We start from the raw sequence: 23,816 nt of genomic DNA on the forward strand, positions 1-23,816 counted from the left end.
GATAAAGATCAGTTTTGTAATTTCCAACATTTTTTGTCATCTGAAAATTAGTGTTTTCTATACATTATTTAAAGATGTTTGAACAGTATTGACATCACAAAGCTCTGAGCTCTAGTCATTGTTTTCATTGCTCTTCCAAAGGTGCAAGTAACACCTCACAGCCCTGCTTTCAGGAAGGCATGTGCTCGGTACAAGGCCTGTAATCATGTTCTTTCATTGATATAACAGAATAAATTAACTTCTGTTGAGCTTGCTCATATATCTCTCTTCCATGCCAGGGATTTCTGCCCATTTTCATTAATTAAAACTCATACACTCACCAAAACAGAGCTAGAATGTACTTTTGGAGGTCACTTTTGTCTTTTACAGATGTGTATGGAACCCAAATTCCTTCTATAGTGCATTGCAATTAAGAAGGACTTATTTCATGGGTTCCCTTTTCCTGGCCAAAAATTTATTAATATGCTTGAAAAGAAAAACCGAAGGAAAAAATCCTTTATAATTAGAAGATGTTGCCTGGAGCACTGTGAGAATGATAATCTGACCCATTTTTGGCTGCCTTTAGCGTTTATTTCCAAAACTCATAAACATATGTGCTTTGATGCTTCCTTTCTTTTTTTGCCCCAGGATACCATAAAAAAATGAAAATAGATTCTTACAAGTAGATTTTGCTCAAATGTTCTTCCAACATTTTGAGGTAGACATATCCCAAAGGTTGATGATTATGAGGACTTGAGTACATCATTCACAGAAATAAATGGTTCACCCTTTCATGAAGTTGGACATCTAGACCTCAACTGCAGCATTTAGAATGGCCGCAAACCTGCTGTTAGAATTCTGAACCTAGAAGTTCCCGTTGTGATGCAGCAGAAAAGCATCTGTCTAGGAACCATGAAGTTAAGGGTTCTATCCTGGGCCTCTCTCAGTGGGTTAAGGATCCGGTGTTGGCTGTGAGTTGTGGTGTAGGTCACAGACACGGTTTGGATCTGATGTTGCTGTGGCTGTGGTGTAGGCTGGCAGCTGTAGCTCTGATTGGACCCCTAGCCTGGGAACCTCCATGTGCTGCTGGTGTGGCCCTAAAAAAAAAAAAAAAAAAAAGAATAATTCTGGACTTAGATTAATGAATAGAAGGAAAACAAATTTCTTGTAAAATGACTTTTATATTTGCCACCACGTTATAAAACTATTACCAAAAGCTGTTTAACTAGAAAATATTTCTAAGCTCACTGGAAAGGCAAAGAGTTGCAAACTATACTGCGTTCAGCGAGAGGTTCTTCAATATGAACCACCCTTTCTTTGTCTTGCTAGCAAGTCAGTTTCTTGTAGAGCTGCTAAGTTAGATTCAATATTTTTAAAAGAGGGGATTATTGTAAGAAAAAAAATCGAAAGAGCATTAAGAGGTCCTTAAAAAATGCTCTGTTATAATAATGACACAGAGTTAGATTTTTTTTTTTTTAATTTGTTTCATCTTCATTCTTCCAGCAACAAAACTGCCTAGGGCTGTGGTCCTGCTAAGCTGCCCCTGGAAACCATTTCTGCACTCCTGCAGGCAGGCATGTTCTTTAGGAAAAAGCTCACTTTGGTACTGACCAAAAAGAAGGAGAAAAGGAAAAACAGCTGAAAATAACTAGTCACACAATACTAAATGACTCATGATTTCATCATCAAAAAGGCTATTTTACCTCTTTCACTGCATTGACAGCAAAATGTCTCACTTCATAAAGGACCCTAGACCGTAAATCATTACTCTTGCACATGGGCCTGAGAGTTGATGCTGGCCCTGGTTCAGGTGGTAATGACCCTCCTGAACTCTACTCTGTGATCCACACTGGCCAAATCCTGATAGCATCTATTATCACTATCCTAAAAGAAACTTAATCTACAGACAGGAAAATGTAGTTCATTCTAGTAGAGTGCCCTTCTGACAGATGGAATAATTAGTTTTGACCCAGCTTTAGAGCTAGTTATGTTATTTTAAACAGTCATGCTGATAACTGTTTTATAATTTCCTGGGTTTTGATATTTTATGGGTACATAATAACTGTCCTCATTTATTAAGTTTATCACTGCTTTACAGAGGCATGAATACATTTCAATTAGATTTATATAAAATGCTGAATCGAAAATTCTTTTCAAATAGAATGAAACAGTCTATCATCTTAGTTCAACCCACTCAGATAATTTGATCCATTTGGCTTAATACACATGTAAAACAAATTGCTCTAGTAGATTTGCATATAAAATAGCTCCAGTCCTAAAGGCTCTAATATAAACAGTTAATTCCGTGTTTTTATCTTGCAGAAACACTAGTTTCCCACACAACAAAAACAACCCTATAAAGTTTATATTTCAAAATTATGTTAGGGAGGAAAATGGTACATGACACAAATAGTTCACCTTTTCTGCTCTGCTGTTCAACAATGAAACGTTCCCTAGACCATTTCAAATATATTCTAATGATAACTGCTTGCACTCATTAAAACAGAGGCACTACAAGAAGTTCCTATAATTCTGAGTTTAACTCATTATTCACATTGAGCAAAATTCTGCTGGAAATGTCATTTAATCTTGGAAAGATTGCTTGGGCTTATCTTAATATGCAGGTCTGCACAAAATATATTTGAAAACCATAAAGAGTTCATGAACCTCTTATTGAAACAAACATTAGAATATGCTCTTGATGGGCCTGGAAAATCACAAAGCCTAAAGAGTGTTTATTTTTAAAAACATAGTAGTGTAGTCATTTTAGTACTACACTACTATGTTTTACTAAATTTAGTCATTTAGTGTAGACTAAATTTTTTTTTTTTTTTTTTTTTGGTCTTTTTTAGGGCTGTACCTATGGCATATGGAAGTTCCCAGGCTAGGGGTTGAATTGGAGCTGCAGCTGCCACAGCCACAGCCATAGCACCCTGGGATCCAAGCCGTGTCTGTGACTTACACTGCACCTCAGGACAATGCTGGATCCTTACCACACTGATCCGAGACCAGGGATTGAACCAGTGTCCTCATGGGTACTAGTCGGGTTCATTACCACTGAGCCATAATGGGAACTCCAACTAAAATGTGTTTAGAATATCTGGGCCATTAAATGAAGAATATTGTATTTAGTTCTTTCAGCATGTCAGTAAGACAAACTCAGATCTTTGAAGCCAATTACAGAAGTCACAGTAGAATTTTGTTGCATCGATTTCAATCATTAATTTTTCTAACCTGAAATATGATGTCGTATATTGTGTGGTGTGAGATAAATGGATGGATAGATAAGATAGATAGATAGATAGATAGATAGATAGATAGACAGACAGATAGATGTCACCAACATTTGCCTGACTGTGGACAGCTCTGACTTGCTTTAGAAATTAGTTTTAGGAGTTCTGGTCGTGGCGCAGTGGTTAACGAATCCAACTAGGAACCATGAGGTTGCGGGTTCAATCCCTGGCCTTGCTCAGTGGGTTAAGGATCCGGTGTTGCTATGAGCTGTGGTGTAGGTCACAGATGCAGCTCAGATCCCGTCTTGCTGTGGCTCTGGCTAGGGTGGTGGCTACAGCTCTGATTCGACTCCTAGCCTGGGAACCTCCATATGCCGCGGGAGCGGCCCAAGAAATTGCAAAAAAAAGAAATTAGTTTTAGAAAATCTTTCTAGCATTTACTAATGCCCTCTAAGAAGACTTTCTTATTCTTCACATTTCTTAGCATAACAAAGGCACGTAGTCAGTAGCCGATAAATATTTACCAGTATATTTACAGGAATTCAATCAGGAATTGGAATCATAGAGATGATACCAAAATAATTTTTATAAGTTTCGCATGACCAGTCCAGCAAAACTGCACTAGAATCTTGTTGTTTGACTTACAGTGTTTGGATTAAAATCTATTCAGAGTTTTATTTTGCTTGTGTATTTTGGTACGTGTGTGCATGTGTTTCTCTAGGACTAGGAAATAATATGAAACTTAAAAATTTGTACACTACTATAGGATGACATTTATTTTTCTTGTCTGTTGAATATAATAATGAGCATCATAATAGTTAATGCATCTCTTCTGGTATATATATCAGCTCCAAGATGCTTTATGTACTGTCCAGAAATAGCAGTGACTTTTCTTTTGAGATATTGCTCCTTTTGCAAATATTTCTTTGAAAAGATAAAGCTCAAATATGAATGCATCAACTAAGATTTTTGGTGGTGAGACAGTTAGCAAATTAACATTACCTCTGTGGTATAGGCACACCAGACAAGATAACTCTTATTTTGTGCAATCTCTATCTCATAAACTCAGCTTCATTTTGCAGAAGCCAAGTCTTAAAAGTTGTTATTACATATATATGCATATTTATTGCGGTAAGAACACTTAACATGAGGTCTTCCCTTAATTTTTTAAGTGTGCAATACAGTATTATTAATTACAGTCACAATGCGGTACAGCAGCTCTCGAGAAGTTGTTCAGCAATGATGAGGATAATTTCCACCATTATAAAGTTTAAAAAAATGTTTTCTGGTATTTGACTAGGAGTACATTTTTTTGTTTAATTATTATTATTTTTTTAATGCCACTGTTTTCTATCCTCAGGATAAACTTGCTGTTTATTGAATCATTGCTTTTAGTATTTGAAAATAGCAAGTAGTATGTCTTCCCATTAGATACAGTCTGATAAGGCATACAATTTCCGGGGCTCTGTGTTTTACAAACTATTTAGCACTAACTTCCTGCAACACATACTTGTTAGAAGAGCAAAGGCTCAGGGCAGGAAGTTATCCTTCTTATCATCTACTTTCAGCAAACCTAGTAAAATCAAAGATTGCTGCACTAAAAATACTTATTAAAAAGTTCATATTCCAAATATGCTTCCATGGGGCTTGAATAGCTAAAAAAAATTTCTGAGCATGAAACACAGTTTTGAGCCAGGTGGCGCAGGCTGATATTTGATGACACTTTTGTGATTGTCCATAATTAAGCCAGGGATCTCAATAGGTTTAATCAATTACAGAATGACAAGAAAATCTATTGTAACATAAACTAAGTTTATGTTTAAGTTCTTTTTGAACACTTTGTCAAATATAAGCTAGGTATGGATAAAGTTATTCGGTAATTCTCCTACTGGATGGCAAAGAGACAATTAACAAATTCTTGGGGGGGAGTGACTGATAGTGAAAGTAGCAGGTTTGTGACTTCAGATAAAAATCAGTTAAATTTTTTTCCATAGCAAATGCTTCAATTTGTTAAATAAAACTAAAAGCCATTACGGTCTTCCTTGATCAGTTCCTTGCTAGATTGTATTATTTGGACACAACTTTAAAAGATGCTTAGGATTTCCCGTCTTGGCTCAGGGATTAACAAACCCAACTAGCATCCATGAGGATGTGGGTTCTATCCCTGGCCTCCTTAGTGTGTTAAGGATCTGGTGTTGCCATGAGCTGTGGTGTAGGTTGCAGACACTGCTTGGATCCAGCGTGGCTGTGGCTGTGGCATAGGCCTGCAGCTACGGCTCCAATTTGACCTCTAGCCTGGAAACTTCCATATGCCGAGGGTGCAGCCCTAAAAATTAAAAAAAAAAAGTGCTTAAATATTTCTCAAAGATAATAGTTGACAATAATCTTTATACATTGTCCTTTTTTTTATAGTTGTACAACAATCATCACAACCAAATTTTATAGCATTCCTATCCCAAACCCTCAGTACTTCTCCCCACCCTCCCCAACCTGTCTCATTTGGAAACCATGTTTTTCAAAGTCTGTGAGTCAGTATTTTTTCTGCAAAGAAGATCATTGTGTCCTTTCTTTAGATTCCACATGTAAGTCATAGCATTTGACGCTGGTGTCTCATTCACCATCTGATTGACTTCACTTAGCATGATAATTTCTAGGTCCATCTATGTTGCTAAAAATGCCATTATTTCTGTCCTTTTAATGGCTGAGTAATATTCCATCATGTATATGCGCCACATCTTTATCCACTCCTCTGTCAATGGACATTTAGGTTGTTTCCATGTCTTGGCTATTGAAAGTAGTGCTGCAATGAACATTGGAGTACATGTATCTTTTCGAGTCATGGTTTTCTCTGGATAGATGCCCAGGAGTGGGATTGCTGGATCAAATGGTAGTTCTATGTTTAGCTTTCTGAGGAATCTCCATACTGCTTTCCACAGTGGTTGCACCAATGTACAATTCCACCAACATTGTACTAGGGTTCCCTTTTCTCTACACCCTCTCCAGCACTTATTGTGTAGACTTTTGGATGACGGTCATTCTGGCTGGTGTATGGTGGTACTTCACAGTGGTTTGATTTGCATTTCTGTAATAATGAGTGATGTTGAACATCTTTTCATGTGTTTTTTTGGCCATCTGTATGTCTTCTTTCGAGAAATGTCTGTTTAGATCTTCTGGCCATTTTTGAATGGGGTTGTTTGGTTTTTGGTATTGAGCTGGAGAAGGTGTTTATAAATTTTGGAGATTAATCCCTTGTCAGTCGCTTCATTTGCAAATATTTTCACCCATTCTGTGGGTTGTCTATAGATTGCCTTGGGTAGTATAGTCATTTTGGTAATATTGACTCTTACAATCCAAGAGCATGGTATGTCTTTCCATCTGTTTGTGTCATCTTTGATTTCTTTCATCAGTGTCTTATAGTTTTCAGAGTACAGGACTTTTGTCTCTTTAGGTAGGTTTATTCCTAAGTATTTTATTCTTTTTGATGCAATGGTAAATGGGATTGTTTCCCTATTTCTCTTTCTGATCTTTCATTGTTAGTATATAGAAATGCAGTTGATTTCCATGTATTAATTTTGTATCCTGTGACTTTGCCAAACTCATTGATCAGCTTTAGCAATTTTCTGGTAGAGTCTTTAGGTTTCTTAGGTGTAGTATCATGTCATCTGCAAATAGTGATAGTTTTACTTCTTCCTTTCCAACTTGGATTCCTTTTATTTCTTTTACTTCTCTGATTGCCATGGCTAGGACTTCCAAAACTATGTTGAAGAGTAGTGGCGAGAGTGGACATCCTTGTCTTGTTCCTGATCTCAGTGGGAATTCTTTCAGCTTTTCACCATTGAGAATGATGTTAGCTATGGGTTTGTCAAATATGGCCTTTATTATGTTGGGGTAGGTTTATTCTATGCCCACTTTCTGAAGGTTTTTTTTTTTTTTTATCAGGAATGGGTGTTGGATTTTGTCTAAGGCTTTTTCTGCGTCTATTGAGAGGATCATATGGTTTTTATTCTTTGGTTTGTTGATGTGGTGTATCACACTGATTGATTTGTGGATATTGAAGAATCCTTGCATCCCTGGGATAAATCCCACTTGATCATGATGTACATTCCTTTTAATGTATTGTTGGATGTGGTTTGCTAGTATTTTGTTGAGGATTTTTGCGTCAATGTTCATCAGTGAAATTGGCATGTAGTTTTCTTTTTTTGTGGAATCTTTGTCTGGTTTTGGTATCAGGGTGATGGTGGCCTCATAGAATGAGTTTGAGAATGTTCCTTCCTCTGCAATTTTTTGGAATAGTTTCAGAAGGAGAGGTGTTAACTCTTGTCTAAATGTCTGATAGAATTCACCTGTTTAAGCCATCTGGTCCTGGGCTTTTGTTTGTTGGACATTTTTTAATCACAGTTTCAATTTCAGTTCTTGTGATTGGTCCGTTCATCTTTTCTTTTATCTTGGTTTAGTCTTGGAAGATTGTACTTTTCTAAGAATTTGTCCATTTCTTCTAGGTCATCCATTTTTTTGGGATATAGTTTCATGTTGTAGCCTCTTATGATCCTTTGTATTTCTGTTATGTCCATGTAACTTCTCCTTTTTCATTTCTAATTTTATTGATTTGAACCCTCTCTCTTTTTTTTATTGATGAGTCTGGTTAAGGGTGTATCAATTTTGTTGATCTTTTCAATGAACCAGCTTTTCGTTTCATTGATCTTTTCTATGGTTTTCTTCATTTCTATTTCATTGATTTCTGCTCTGATCTTTATGATTTCTTTCCTTCTACTAACTTTAGGTCTTGTCTGTTCTTCCCTCTCTAGCTGCTTTATATGTAAAGTTAGGTTGTTTATTTGAGCTTTTTCTTGTTTCCTGAGGTAGGCTTGTATTGCTATAAACTTCCCTCTTAGAACTTCTTTTGTGGTATCCCATAGGTTTTGGAGTGTCGTATCTTTGTTGTCATTTGCTGCTAGGTATTTTTTAATTTCCTCTCTGATTTTCTTCAGTGATCCATTGGTTGTCTAGTAGCATGTTGTTGAGTCTCCACGTGTTTGTGTTTTTTGCAATTTTTTTCTTGTTGATTTCCAGTTGTATAGTGCTGTGGTCAGAAAAGATGCTTGATATGATTTCAATTTTCTTAACGTTACTGAGGCTTGATTTGTAGTCCAGAATGTGATCAATCTTAGAGAATGTTCCATGTGCACTTGAGAAGAATGTGTATTCTGCTGCTTTTGGATGGAATGTCCTATGAATATTTATTAAGTCCATCTGGTCTAATGCTTTGTTCAGGGCCCGTGTTTCCTTACTGATTTTCAGCCTGCATGATCTGTCCATTGCTGTAAGTGGGGTGTTAATGTCCCCCACTGTGATTGTGCTATTGTCAATTTGTCCTTTTAAGGTTGTTAGCAGTTGCCTTATATATTGTGGTGAACCTATGTTGGGTGCGTAGATATTTAAAATTGTTATATCTTCTTGGATTGATCCTTTGATCATTATGTAATGTCCTCTTTTGTCTCTTAAAATAGTCTTTATTTTAAGGTCTATTTTGTCAGATATGAGTATTACTACTCCAGCTTTCTTTTGATCCCTGGTTACATGGAATATTTTCTTCCATCCTCTCACTTTCCATTTGTATGTGTCCCTAGAAGTGAAGTGGGTCTCCTGAAGACAGCATATATATGGACCTTGTTTTTGTATCCATTCAGCCAGTCTATCTTTTGGTTGGGGTGTTTAGTCCATTCACATTTAAGGTAATTATTGATATGTATGTTCTTATTGCCATTTTATTAATTGTTTTGGATTTGTTTTTGCTGCTCTTTTTTCTTCCCTTCTTCTCTTGTTCTCTCCTCTTGTGGTTTGATGACTCTCTTTAGTGTTGTATTTGAGTTGAATTTTCTTATTTGTGTGTGTTTCAAGTGTAGATTTTTGGTTTGCAGTTATTCTGAAGTTTTGAAACAGCAGTCTATATATATATATATATATATATATGTGAGATTGTTATAAGCTGTTGGTCTCTTAATTGCAAGTTTATTTCCAGTGTCCTGCATTTGTACCTCCTTCTTCTCACAATTTCTGATTTTGGTAGCATAACTGTGTGGATGATTTTGTGTCTTTACTGTATATATCCCTTTAGCAGTGAGCCTTGTCATTTGTGGTATTTTTGTTTCTAGCTGTTGTGTTTACTTTTCTGCCTAGAGAAGTTCCTTTATTTTTTGTTTTAAAGCTGGTTTGGTGTTGTTGAATTCTGTTAGCTTTTGATTAACTGTAAAGCTTTTGGTTTCTCCTTCAAATCTGAGTGAGAGCCTTGCTGGATGAAGTAATCTTGGTTGGAGGTTTTTTCCTTTCACCATGTTAAGTGTATCATGCCACTCCCTTCTGGCCTGCAGAGTTTCTGCTGAAAAATCTGCTGATAACCTTATTGGGGTTCCCTTGTATGTGATTTGTTTCTTTTCCCTAGCTGCTTTCAAGATTTTCTCTTTGTCTTTAATTTTTGTCAGTTTGATTATTGTGTGTCTTGGGGTGTTCCTCCTTGGGTTTATTTTATATGGTACTAATTGTGCTTCCTGGATTTGAGTGAATGGTTCCTTTCCCATGTTAGGGAAGTTTTTAGCTATTATCTCTTTGAATATTTTTTCTGTTGTTTTCTCTCTCTCTTCATCTGGAACCCCTGTAATACGGGTGTTGGTGCATTTAATGTTGTCCCAGAGTTCCCTGAGACTCTCTTCATTTCTTTTCAATCTCTTTTTCTCTTTTCTGTTCTTCATCTGTGATTTCTACCAGTCTGTCCTCCACCTCACTTATTCATTCTTGTGCCTCCTATATTCTGCTGTTGGTTGCTTCTAATGAATTTTTTTTATCTTAGTTATTGTATTTTGCATCTCTGCTTGCTTAAGTTTTAAATCTTGTATTTCTTTACTCAGTTTTTGCTGTAAATTATCAATTTTTGCCTCCACTTTATTTCCAATGTCTTGCATCATCTTCAGCATCATCAGTCTAAAGTGTTTTTCCTGGAGGCTGATAATCTCCAGATTGCTTACCTGTTTTTCTGGGTTTTTTTCTTTCTCCCTTATCTGAGTTATAGTTCTCTGCTTTTTAATTTTCACAGGTTTTTAGTGTCGTGTCCTTTTTGCAGACAGTAGAGTTGTAGCCTTCTTACTTCTGATGTCTGCCCCCCCTTGTGGCTGAAGTTGGTAATAGGGCTTGCTGTAGGCTTCCTGATGTGGAGACTGGTGCTGCCCTCTGGTAGGTGGGTAGGGCTTTATCTCTGGGTGAGATTAGAGGGGGCTATGTGCCTGGGTGCTCTTTAGGTAGCTAGTTTACCGATTGGTGTGGCTGTGATCCCACCTGGATTATTGTTTTTGCCTGGGGCTTCTCAGTGCTGATGGGTGGGTTCAGATTTTCTAAAAATGGTCACTTCCAGAGAAACACATGCTGATGCATATTCCCGAGAGCTTTTCCTCCAGTGTCCTTCCCCACAACGAGTCACAATCACCGCCCCCCCCCTCGTTTTCCCAGGAAATCCTCCAAGAACTGCAGTCAGGTCCAGCCCAGATTCCTAGGCAGCCTTCCCTTTGCCCTGGGACCCAGTGCACATGAAAGCCTTTGTATGCCTTTCAAGAATGGAGTCTCCATTTTCCCTAGTTCCATGGAGGTACTGTGCACAAGCCCCACTGGCCTTCAATGCCAGATTCTCTGGGGGCTCTTTCTCTCAATGCCAGATCCCCAGGTGTGGGGATTTGATGTGGGGCTCATAACTCTCACTCCTGTAGATGAGTCTCTGTGATATAGTTACTTTAGTCTGTGGACTTCCCACCTGGTGGGTATGGGATTGCTTATATCATGTAATCACCCTTCCTATCTCTTGATGTTGCTTCCTCTTTGTCTTTTGGAGTAGGATATCTTTTTGAAAGTTTCCAGTCCATTTGGTTGAATGTTGTTCAGCATTTGGTTGTAATTTTGTTGTTTTTATGAGAGAAGTTGAGCTCCAGTCGTTCTATTCTGCCGTCTTAATCCCGTCTCCTACACATTGTCATTTGATTCCCTTTTAGCCAAGACAACAGATAGTTAAAGAATGCTTAATATCAGAAGTGAGATCAAAAATAATTTTTGTTACCTTGCGCTATCTTTGTGACCAATTTCATAGATCCACTTGGATTTTTACAGTGTCTGGAGGGCAACTGACAAATGTCAGGACATAGATTAATTTCAGAGATAACCAAGTGGGATTTGAGCAATAATTTGATTTATCATCAAATTTTCCAAACTGTGTTTTAGCAAATACCAGGCTAATTCCTTGCTCAAATAAGTATGGGAAATATTGGGTTAAGTAAACACATTTCTTTGTAGGACTTCTCAGTACTTTTAATACATGAGTATAAATAGCAAATCTAAGAATGCTCTGTAGGTTACATCTGCTGGTGCTGCCCTCAGTAGTATTTTCAGAATACTGCTTTCTGAAAAAGGCCACATTCCTTCCTCACCACTTGGCCAAGCAGCTTTCTTTTGGGTGAAGTTTCCTGGAGGGTAGGCTTCTAATCAGCTGACCCCTGATCCTTAGCCACTGGCTTGCCTCTGTGAGTTTGCTGTCTCCTGAGATTTTTGTTTTTCCTTCAAAATGTCTACACAGAGTGACCTAGTTACCATTTAGAGTTTATAATTTTTAGCCTTTATTTAATTTTACTGCTACTAATTCTCATAGTTGGCTACTATTCTTTGAAGCTTCTCTTATTACTAAACTGCATGGAAAGAGTATGTTGTAAAAATGTTGTAAGAAATAAGAGCTGGTATATGCTGAATCTGACAATGATACAATGTACTTGATTTGATTAGCACTTCTAAAAATTTCATTCTCTTTTTTTTATTACTCAAATGAATTTATCACATCTGTAGTTGTATAATGATCATAACAATCTGATTTCACAGGATTTCCATCCCACAGCCCAAGCACATCCCCCCACCCCCAAACTGTCCCCTCTGGAGACCATAAGTTTTTCAATGTCTATGAGTCAGCATCTGTTCTGCAAAGAAGTTCAGCCTGTCCTTTTTTCTGATTCCACATGTCAGTGAAAGCATTTGATGTTGGTGTCCCATTGTATGGCTGACTTCACTTAGCATGATGATTTCTAGGTCCATCCATGTTGCTAAAAATGCTGGTATTTTGTTCATTTTTATGGCTGAGTAGTATCCCATTGTGTATATGTACCACATCTTCTTGATCCAGTCCTCTGTCGATGGACATTTAGGTTGTTTCCATGTCTTGGCTATTGTAAATAGTGCTGCAGTGAACATCGGAGTACATGTGTCTTTCTGAGCCATGGTTTTCTCTGGATAGATGCCCAGGAGTGGGATTGCTGGATTCATTCTCTTTTAATATTTCTCTAGCAGAGCATCTTGAGAATTAGCAGATAACTTGTTAAAGGATAATGCAAGGAAACTATAATCTCACATGTCACCAACCTGTTTCTCTTCCTGAGCCAAATGAACATTTTAGGAAATAAACAAATACATTTGATCTAAGTAAAAAATGAGGGTCCTTCTATCCTAAGTCACAGTGTGCTTTATTTTCTAAACTTAGAAATAACTGCAATAGAAGAACTCTCAGAAGGGACCTTCATGTTGCAGGAAATTGGTGAGGCAGAGAAAAAAAGATAGTTTTTTCATCATTATTTTTAAAGGTGATTGTATTGATATTATCTAAAAAGTCCAAGGCGTACATCTTTAGCATTCATCAGTACAAGAAAACTTCATGAAACATGCTAAGTACTCTCTTCATTTTTGCTTGTAAATTCTTAATAAATTTAGCTGCAGGCTCTTGATTTCATTATTTAGTGTGAATATGAATATCTGCAGTACTGACACATGCAAGAATGCACTAATGCTGGACTCTGACCTTGGTGCCCATGCTCATTGCTCAAATTATCAGAGTAAATTGAAAACTCAGAGGAAAAAAAGAAAATTTATTATAGTGCTATTTTAAAATTTAATTTTTCCTCTTAGCTAAGGTACACTTAAGAAACAAATCTCTCCTTGCCTATGATTTCTAATACATGTGCAGTAAAAGGTCTTCCACATGTAAAATTTTTATGTTTTTCCCTGTATTTCCCATTGCCTTCTGATTGCAACTGGTAGCCTGTCCATGCTTTAAACACACACTACTCTGGATCTGTGACCCAAATAGTAAAAACTGTTCCAGGATTCTTCAAGATGAAATAATATACTCAAGTGAAAAGCAAGCCTCTGTTTAAGGTCATGAGTACAATTCTTTATTGTTATAAACAAACAAAAAAAAAGACACGTTGAATTAAAGAGCAGTGGACGTAGAAAGAAGGAAATCATGTTGATGATTTCAGAAATAATTTCTATCTGACATAAAACCAGTTATATGACCTGGCCTGAGAAATTTTGGGAAGAGCAAATTTGATGATCTATCTCAAAATCCAAACTAAATTTAAGTAATCAGAATTAGAGTCAGAAATGTGTTTTAACATCAGCGTGTGGAGCACTGAGCAATTAGCCAGATACACTGTGGTGTGTTCCCAACTTTTCCCCAAGTATTCTAAGATAGCCTATTGTGACCAGTATGTATTGTCTTCTCCAGAGTGTAAATCCTTTGTTTCCAGGGTGGCCTTCATGGTTGCTTTGATGAGTTTTCTTTGTTTTGACTCCAACAACAGTGTGCATTTCAGCTTCCTTTCTTTCTTCCTTGTTAAAAAGAAAACAAACCCATCATTAACTATCTTAAATGAGAGTCTGCTATTGTTTCTATTCAACTGAACTAATAAAATGAATAGCAATGGGAAATTTTCTGATGGATGCCTTCTAAATGATTACTATTATTGGCTGGATGCCTTTAAACTTATGTTAAATGGGGAATGGCATGCTATCAAACAAAATCTTTTGCTATTTTTAGTGTGTAGATAGAAAAGCTCAAGAAAGAAAAAGAAAGTTATTTTTTCCCTTGCAATTTATAATGAAATAAAACCAGATTGTTTGGGCTGTTTTACTAACCATTAATTTTTTCCTATGTTATCTAAAACCAAACCACTACAGAACAAAACAAAAACTTTCTCTCATATCTACATACTGAGGATTCATCTTTACTGAGCTTCCGATGATTTATTCTTCATGAATCTTCCAAAATTTATTGTCAACATGTGTCATTTTTTTGGCAGAGTGAATTTTTTTTTTTTTTTTTTTTTGGTCTTTTTAGGGCTGCACCTAAGGCATATGGAGGTTCCCAGGCTAGGTGTCAAATTAGAGCTGTAGCTGCCAGCCTATGCCACCTAAACCACAGCTCACCGCAATGCCAAATCCTTAACCCACTGAGTGAGGCCAGGGTTCGAACCTGTATCCTCATGGATACTAGTCAGATTCTTTTCCACTGAGCCAAGACAGGAACTCCGGAAGAGTAAAATTTAGATTTTTTTTTAATGTGCTTCTTTAATAATATCCATCTTCAAACTAATCACCAGAATTTTAATATTTTAACAAAAAACAAATACAGATACAATTGTTATCAAAGTAATCTTTGTTTGGATAGTCACATTTTATTTTATTTTATTTTTTCTTTTTAAGGCCACATGTGCAGCATATGGAAATTGCCAGGCTAGGGGTCAAATCAGAACTGCAGCTGCCAGACTATACCACAGCCACAGCAACACTGCAGCTTGAGGCAACACCAAATCCTTAACCCATTGAGCAAGGCCAGGAATCAAACTGCATCCTCATGGATACTAGTTGTGTTCTTAACCTGTTGAGCCACAGCAGGAACTCCTAGCTACATTTCAATCTGTAACTTTGCAATGTCCAAACTACCCATGGAGTATAATTTGTAGCTTGGCCATAGGTGTACAGTAGGATTAAACAGCTTTCAGACAGATTTATATTATATGAAAGTAGCATTGTTTTTTTCTTTTCTTTTTTTTTTTTTTTGGACTGTACCTTGGGCATATGGAAGTTCCCAGGCTAGGGGTTGAATTGGAGCCATAGCGACTGGCCTACACCACAGCTATAGCAACACCAGATCCGAGCCATATCTGCAATGTACACCACAGCTCATGGCACCGCCAGATCCCTTACTCACTGAGCCAGGGATTGAACCTACATCTTCATGGATACTAGTTGGGTTTGTTACCACTGAGCCACAATGGGTACTCTGTCTTTTTTTTTTTTTTTAATTCCAAATCACAAAGACTGCAAATTAATTCCTGTAAGGTGCAGAAGTAATCAAAACGAATAAATGCTCCTGGTATAGGTTATCAGCAATGCCTGTTATCTCCACCTGGAGAACATACCCCAGATCTATCAACTCCCCATTTCCACAACTTTCTCTTGATTTCAAGCCCTCCCTTCGTCCTCTTCCATTTCTACAATCTCTAGGCTGATAAGATTCTTTCCCTGCTTCAGTTCTATCAGATGTGAATAAGATCCAACCACAATCTGGGAAAACCCTCTATTGATTTGTTTCTATGCTTCAATTCAATATCCTGAGTTTGACCCACAGTTGAACCTACACAGCATGTTGGGACACTTTCTTGACACCCTGACTTCATCTCACATCTGCCTCTCCTTTTCTTGCCCATTCTCCGTGTGGGGACTCAGCTGGCCTTCTCTTCTCAAATCCGAGCATCCTCCTCCCTGAGGTCCATGGCACTAGCTATTTTCTCTGCCTAGTGCTCTCTTCCCCCGGAGTTTCCCAGGGCTCACTCTTCTTTGTCGTTTCATCTAAGCTCAATATGATCTTTTGGGAGCTTTACTTAACCACCCAACCTAAAATCACACTCCTCCCAATTACTCCCCATCATTCCCTACCACATCACTCATTTTTGTTTTCCTTATGCCATTTATCATTATGATCTTTGAATTTTCAGTTTGGTGTTTGCTGTGTGTCTTCTCCTGTGGAGTGAATTTCAGATACCTTTAACAATTCTCTGTCCTCAGTGTTTAGATCAATGTCTTATCAGGATACATTTATTAGATTGAATCATTGTGACACAATAGGTTACTCCCTCCTCCTTGAACTCTCTTGGGAGAGAATACTCTGTGTTGTTGGTGGTGGTGGGAGGCAGTACTATTTTGCTATCAATCTTTTTTTGTTTTCTTTGATAGTTGTTCCCCCCCCCCCCACTTTTCATGTTGGAATGTGCCTGGGTTCAGAGATGGATCTTCCTTTTTTCTCTCCACACTTACTCCTTGGATAAACTCATCTAATATCATGACTTTTCAATCATCTCTGGTAGGCTGAATAATGGCTCCTTAAAGATGGCCACATCCCAATCCCCCAAATATTTGAAAATATTATCTTCCATGGCAAATAGGACTTTCTTGATATAATTAAATTAAGGGTCTCGAGATGGGATGAGTACAATCTTGGATTATCCAGGTGGTCCCAATGTAATTGTAAGGACCCTCATAAGAGGGGGGCAAGAGGTCCATAAGCAGAAGATGGAACCACAGAAGCAGAAGTTGAAGTAAAACACTGAAGATGGAAGAAAGATCCATGAGCTGAAAAAGGCAGAGAAAGAGTCTTCTGGAACCTCCAGAAGGAACACAGCTCTGCTAACATCTCAATTTTGGCCGCATTCAACACATCTCTCCCTCTCTCTCTCTCTCACACACACACACACACACACACACAACTCTCTCTCACTCTCTATATAATATATGTATATATAAAACTGAATCACTTTGCTCTACACCTGAAGCTAACACATTGTAAATTAACTATATTTCAATTTAAAAATGCTTAAAAATGAGTCTATATGTTAAAAAAAGAAACACGTGAAAAAGTAATAATAGTTGTCATTAATACAAACTAATACAGTTTACAATAGTATCAAAAAGAATAAAATACTTAGAAATAAAAGTAACCAAGGACGTAAAATATCTGTACAATGGAAACTAGAAGATATTGATGGAAAATTGGAGAAGAAACCAAGGAATGAAAAGATAACCTATGTTTATGGATTAGAAGAGTTAAACTGTTAAAATGTTCATACTACCCAAAGCTTTTAATAGATTCAATGCAATCTCTATCAAAATCCCAATGACATTTTTTCACAGAAATAGAAAAAAATAATCTTGGAGAAAGAACAAAGCCAGAGGCATCACACTGCTTGATTTCATGCTATTGTACAAAGCTGCAGTAATTTTAAAAAAGTATGATACTGGCATAAAAACAGACACACAGACCAATGGAATAGAATAGAGAGCCCAATAGATGTAGTTGACATCTACAGTCAGCAAGGGAGCCAATACCTCTCTCTGGGTAAAGGGTAATCTCTTTAATAAATGGTGTTGGAAAAACTGGACAGCCACATGCAAAAGAATAAAATTGGCCCCCTGTCTCACACCACTTGCAAAAATTCGCTCAAAAGGAATTAAAGACTTAAATTGAAGACCTGATACCATACATTTTCTAGAAGGAAATGGGGAACATTCTCCTGACATTAGTCAATTTCACTATGATGCCAAAAGCACAAGCTACAAAAAACAAAAATAAACAAGTGGAACTACACCAAATTGAAAAGCTTCTGCACAGCAAAAGGAAACAATGAGCAGAAGAAAAGGCGGCCTATGGAATGGAAGAAAATATTCAAAAATGGTATGTTGGATAAAGGGTGAATATTCAAAATATATAAGTAACTCAACAACTCAATAACAAAAAAAATTTTTTTATATTAAACAATTTTTTAAAAATATGAGCAAAGGACATGAATAGACATGTTTCCAAAAAAGACACACAAGCGACCAACAGATATATACATGAAAAGATGTTCAGCATAACTAATAATCACGGAAATGAAAATCCAAACTATCATGAGATATCACTTCTCACTTGTTAGAATGGGTGTCATCAAAATAACTGAGTTAAGAGGTGTTGGTGCCGTTATAAAGAAAAGAGAACCACAGTACACTGTAGGTGAGAGTGTAAATTGAACACTATATCTAGAATTTTAAAAAAAGTTTCTCATGAGTTCATTGACATCTGAAAAAAAATGGGCAAAATTTTGAAATAAAAACAAAATTCCAAATACTAATTCCTATGCAGTTTATTAAAAAAATCCATCCCAAATGTCCCATCATTATAAATATGTCCATGCTGTAATCACATCAGACCCTGTTTTCCAGACTCTCTAGGGTTCATAGAGGTAATTCATTAAATGTCTAATTTCTGGCGTTCCTGTCGTGGCGCAGTGGAAAGGAATCCGACTAGGAACCATGAGTTTTTGGTTTGATCCATGGCCACGCTCAGTGGGTTGGGGATCCCGAGTTGCCATGAGCTGTGGTGTAGGTCACAGATGTGGCTTGGATCTGGCATTGCTGTGGCTGTGACGCAGGCTGGCAGCAACAGCTCTCATTAGACCCCTAGCCTGGGAATCGCAGGTGTGGCCCTAAAAAAGACAAAAGATGAAAATCAATCAATCAATAAATCAATTGTCTAATTTCTATGAGCCTTTCATGCCGAATTCAGTAAAACATTGGCATTTTAATGTGGTCCTTTCCTATTTCTTTATCCTTTCTTGCTTTTAAGAAATGAGGTGATCCTTTTTTTGAGTCTGTGGAACTATTGTCTCAGACTTTAGTCTGGACATTAAATAAATACGATTGCTTTGTAACTGTCCTGTGAGCCATCTACCTAACATTAGTACAGGGGGCTCTGATCTCTACCGTTATATTGAGTTTTTCTGTGTTCATTAGTGAACAAAAGTGAGAAAATATATTAATAAAGGTACAAATAGAGACTTTTACTATTCCGCCATCCTGTATCTTTATTAAGGGAGGAAAATGTCAGTTGCAGGGCCTGATCTTCGGTGCTCATTATTGGAAGGAATATTGCATAGCTGCCTGGAACGCTTCCTAAATTGTGAGACCTATTGGCTTCAGTGCTTCTGTTGCATTGGACTGTCCAATTTAAAGTGAAATTGTGACTCAAGTTTTATGACTAAATGACACTTAGAAATCAATTAGGATTTTATTGAAAATTACATTATTGAATATATGAGTGCTCATAGATGGGAAGTGCAGATGGCTGTGTATATGACCTGAAGGCTTGTTACCTCCTGGTATTTATATAATGTTTATATTTTGGAGAAAAAATTGTCTTCATACATATTGTTACCCCTTATCTACAACAGTGAATTTGAAAAACTGGTCTAGACATTCTGGCATTGCTAGTGATGTCGTCTTCCTGAAGGTATTAGAACTTGCATGTCAGTTATAGTTCAAAGAAGTTTTACTACCATTTAATCTTAAATAGTATGAAAATTCAAATGCTTTCTTACTCAAATCTTCAGCATTTACTTTAGCTCTGCTGATGAGCAGGTTATGAGAGCTGAAGAAATCAGGAGTTGACTTAACAATGTTCTATGGTTTTTTTTTTTTTTGTTATCACAAAGAATTCCTGTTCAAATACAGATTTGTATAGTTCTTCACCAAAGAATCAATTTTTGAAAATTGATATCATAGAGGATGAGGCATATGAGATATGCTTTTTTTCTGTTTTCTTTTTACATTTCTTGCAGAAAAGGATTTTGGTAAAGAAAAGCAATAAGGTAAATGCAACTGGTCATAGTGTGTCTTCGGGATAGAAGCATCCCAGTAACCTAAGGTGCTTCAGTTATAGTTCAGGAGAATGACTGTGTCTCTTTAGGACCAAGATAATGTAATAGAATAGTCACTGATACTATAAATTGACACTATAAATTTTATGGACAGACACCATTCCATAAAAAGCACATTTTATTTTCCCAATTCCCATTTTGGCTAGAAGCTTTCAAGCCAGTGCTGTCAAATGTGTTAGAGTCAATGTTCTGCCAAAACGATCAACACACTCTCAACCTGCTCTCAAAATCAGCCTCGTGATTGGAGTAATTGACTGAATAGAGGCAGAAGTAGGGCGTGCCTAGTTCTAAACCTGTGAGAAAGACTGAACAGCAACTGAAATTATAAAGAGAATGCCTTCAGAGCATGTTTGTTGTTGAACTTTATCCAGAAATAAGACAAGAGACCAGACCAGATGATGCTTTAAGGAGAAGGCTTGCCTGACTACTTTCCAGATAAGGACTGTTCCAGTATGGTATAGGCATGTGAAAAGCTGATACAGCTTTTCTAATATAGCCAAGTTAAAATTTAAAGCTTGCTAGTCTTAAGACTTAAGAGAAATTACTTAACATTTATAAATACAGATTTCTTCAATGTTGAATTGAGCTTCTTTAAAGAAGGATTGTTATTTATACTTGTGAGATTTAAATAAGAGATAGGTATAAAGTAGGATGTACATAATAAGAATGAAATAGATGTTAGTGTTCTGTCTGTCCTATTATTCACCTATATTTACAGTAACCTTGGGGAAGCTGTCTAATGTAGCAAGAGGTTAGGAGAGCAGTCTCTGGAGTCTATACAACAAAAACACCAAAACAGACAGAAACAGAAATAACAACAAAAGAAACAAACTGTTTGCAAGTCCCAGTATTTCTATCTGCCCAGCTATAAATTGGGGTTTCCACAACCCTTTCCTTGGGTTTAAAATTTGCTAGAATGGCTCACAGAACTTAGGGAAGCATTTACGTACAGTTACCTGCTTCTCATAAAAGGATGCAGATGAACTTTTGGGTGAAAGAGATGCTTAGGACAAGATCTGGGGTGAGATGCATGGAACTTCCATGCCCAGTCTGAGTGCACCCCTCTCCCAGCACCTCCACATATTCAACAACCCCAGAACATTCTGAATTTTGTACTTTGGGGATTTTTATGGAGGCTTCATCACATAGGCATGATCCATCAAGTCAATTTCCAGCCCCTCCTCATTTCCAGGAGAATGAGGGGCTGGGGCTAAAGCTTTCAAGCTTCTCATTATGGCTTGGTGACCCAGCGCCCATCCTGAAGTTAGCTGGGAGCCCACCAAAAGTCACTTCATTAGAGCAAAAGGCACTTCTATCACCCAGGAAATTCCAAAGGATTTAAGAGCTGTGTCAGGAACTGAGATCAAAGACCAACTATTAGAATAAAAGATCCTCTTACTGCTCTTATCAGTTAGCAAATTACAAGGGTTTTACGATGCCTGTGCCAGGAACTGGTGGCAGAGACCAATATATATAATTTCTATTATTTTACACTAGGGTAAGTTTTTTTTTTTTTTTTTAACCTTCTGTGCCTCAATATTTTCAGACCTAAAAGGATTAAAAATACCTACTTCATAGATTCGGTGTGAAGATTAAAGGAAATAAAACATTAAAGTGTTTAGAACAAATGCCCAAGACATTATATGCATTAACAGGAACACATAATATGTGTCAGTTAATTAGATTATGTATCCGTTTAATTCTGGGCATCTCATCCAACAATGAAGGAACTCATTGCTAACAACTCTGTGCAAGAAATAGTGTTAGATGTGTAGAAATAACTACAGTACTCGCCTTTCAGGAGCTCGCTAGATAGCGGAGAAATGCATGAAAAGATAAATACCTAAATAAACCTATAAGAATTCAGTACAGATGTCTATCGTTGACTATAAGAATAGCAATGCTCTTGAGGAAAGAGAATTAACTTTGCATTAGAGTAGACTGGCAAAATGTAGTGGTGTCGATAGTAGATGAGCTGCGTCTTGTGTGATTTATAGAATTTGACCATTCAGAGAGACAATGAAAGGGCACACTAAGCAAATGAAACTTCAAGGGCAATACATAAGACATCAATGATAAATATTCCAACAACAACAACACCAACATAACCACAAAAGCAAAGTAAGACACTTACTAAACATAAAACCAAGCACTCAGCTAAGCACTTAAATTTATTATTTCGTTTAATCTTCTTTATGACCTTATAGAAAAGGTAGAATCATTATCCCCATTTAGTGAAGAAAACAAAGCTTAGGCAGTTTAATTAATTTGTTTGAAGTTACTAAACTAGCAAGTGCTGGGCTACATTTTAATCCAGATCTAGCAAACTCTAGGTCCTAGCTCTTAACCTCAACTGTTTTGTTTCCTCTTAAATAATCTTTGTATACGTTATACCACTGAGGACCCTCCAAACAAACCCAGATCGGCATGACTGGTCAGATTATGCAAGGTGGCGAGGTGTTTAATGCAATGTCAGAGAATTTTTATTTTCTTTTTTACAGAATGGTGAATCCATTGCTATTTGGAGCAGTGAAGTAGTGTACCGTTTTTTTTTTTTTGAAACGATATTTTAATCAATAATCCTCTTTTTCTTGAATACGCAAGTATTTTTAAAACACTGCATTACCGCATTTTCTGTTATTTTATATAGCCAGTCTGAACTGATGTTTCTATAAAGGAAAGAACCTAACGAAGTGAGGAGAAGATTACATTATTTATTTTTTTTGTCTTTTTGCTTTTTCTAGGTGTGGTACCTACAGCATACGAGGTTTCCAGACTAGGGGTCTAATTGGAGCTGTAGCTGCCAGCCTATGTGACAGCCACAGCAATGCAGGATCCCAGCCATGTCTGTGACCCACCACAGCTCACGGCAATGCCAGATCCTTAGCCCACTGAGCAAGGCCAGGGATTGAACCCACAACCTCATGGTTCCTAGTCAGATTTGTTAACCACTGAGCATGACGGGACCTCTGAGAAGACTGCATTTTTTTTATTATTATTACTCAATGAATTTATTACATTTATAGTTGTACAATGATCATCACAATCCAATTTTATAGGATTTCCATCCCACACCCCCAGCACATCTCCCTACCCCCCAAACTGTCTCCTCCAGAGACCACAAGTTTTTCAAAGTCTGTGAGTCAGTATCTGTTCTGCAAAGAAGTTCAGTCTGTCCTTTTTCAGATTCCACATATCAGTGAAAGCATTTGATGCTGGTGTCTCATTGTATGGCTGACTTCAGTTAGCATGATAATAAGATTGCATTTTTTTTGAAGGTTCTTTCATTTGCATTTGCAAAAAAGCCTGCTGCAGATTGAAGTCCATATCATAGTTTATATTTTTTTCATGAGTCTATGAAGTACATTTTTCTCAGATTTTTAAGCCTCACATATAAGGATATAATCCACATCCCTAGGCCATTGAGAAAGGAAAAACACCTTAAATCCTGAGATTTAAGATGGCAATCAAAGGTCAATACATTAAGAATTACTCGCTTTGGTTAATTGTTCACAAAGTAACGACAGGGTCCAACATCGATGAGTTGAAAAAAAAAAAAAAAGAGGCAAGATAAGGTTTATTCCAACCAATAAACCCATCTGTGTTCAAGCAATCAGCTGCTTGAAATGTCCATAATATAATCATCTGAGGATACACTTATACATTTGTAGAATCATTACTTTGGCTTATCTAATTGTCTTTGAAATTAAATAAAACATTTTTTTTTACTATTAAATTTATTTTTATTTTTATTTTTTTATTATTTTTTATTACTCAAATGAATTTATCACGTCTGTAGTTGTATAATGATTGTAACAATCTGATTTCACAGGATTTCCATCCCACAGCCCAAGCACATCCCCCCCACCCCCAAACTGTCTCCTCCGGAGACCATAAGTTCTTCAATGTCTGTGAGTCAGCATCTGTTCTGCAAAGAAGTTCAGCCTGTCCTTTTTTCTGATTCCACATGTCAGTGAAAGCATTTGATGTTGATGTCCCA

At 37.0% G+C, this 23,816-nt stretch overlaps 1 long non-coding RNA gene across 5 annotated transcripts in view; it reads left to right on the plus strand.

Moving 5' to 3' along the window:
- LOC146395138 (uncharacterized) overlaps window positions 1–23,816 on the plus strand; it is a 547,588-nt gene that overhangs the window by 178,144 nt on the left and 345,628 nt on the right. The gene's annotated exons all lie outside the window — the stretch shown is intronic.

The sequence above is a fragment of the Sus scrofa genome, chromosome 17, assembly GCF_054392235.1.
Source record: "Sus scrofa isolate SSC_HxYL_T2T_F1_AM1 chromosome 17, Sscrofa_HxYL_maternal_Yorkshire_Landrace_v2.0, whole genome shotgun sequence".
In the NCBI taxonomy this organism is placed as follows: Eukaryota; Metazoa; Chordata; class Mammalia; order Artiodactyla; family Suidae; genus Sus; species Sus scrofa.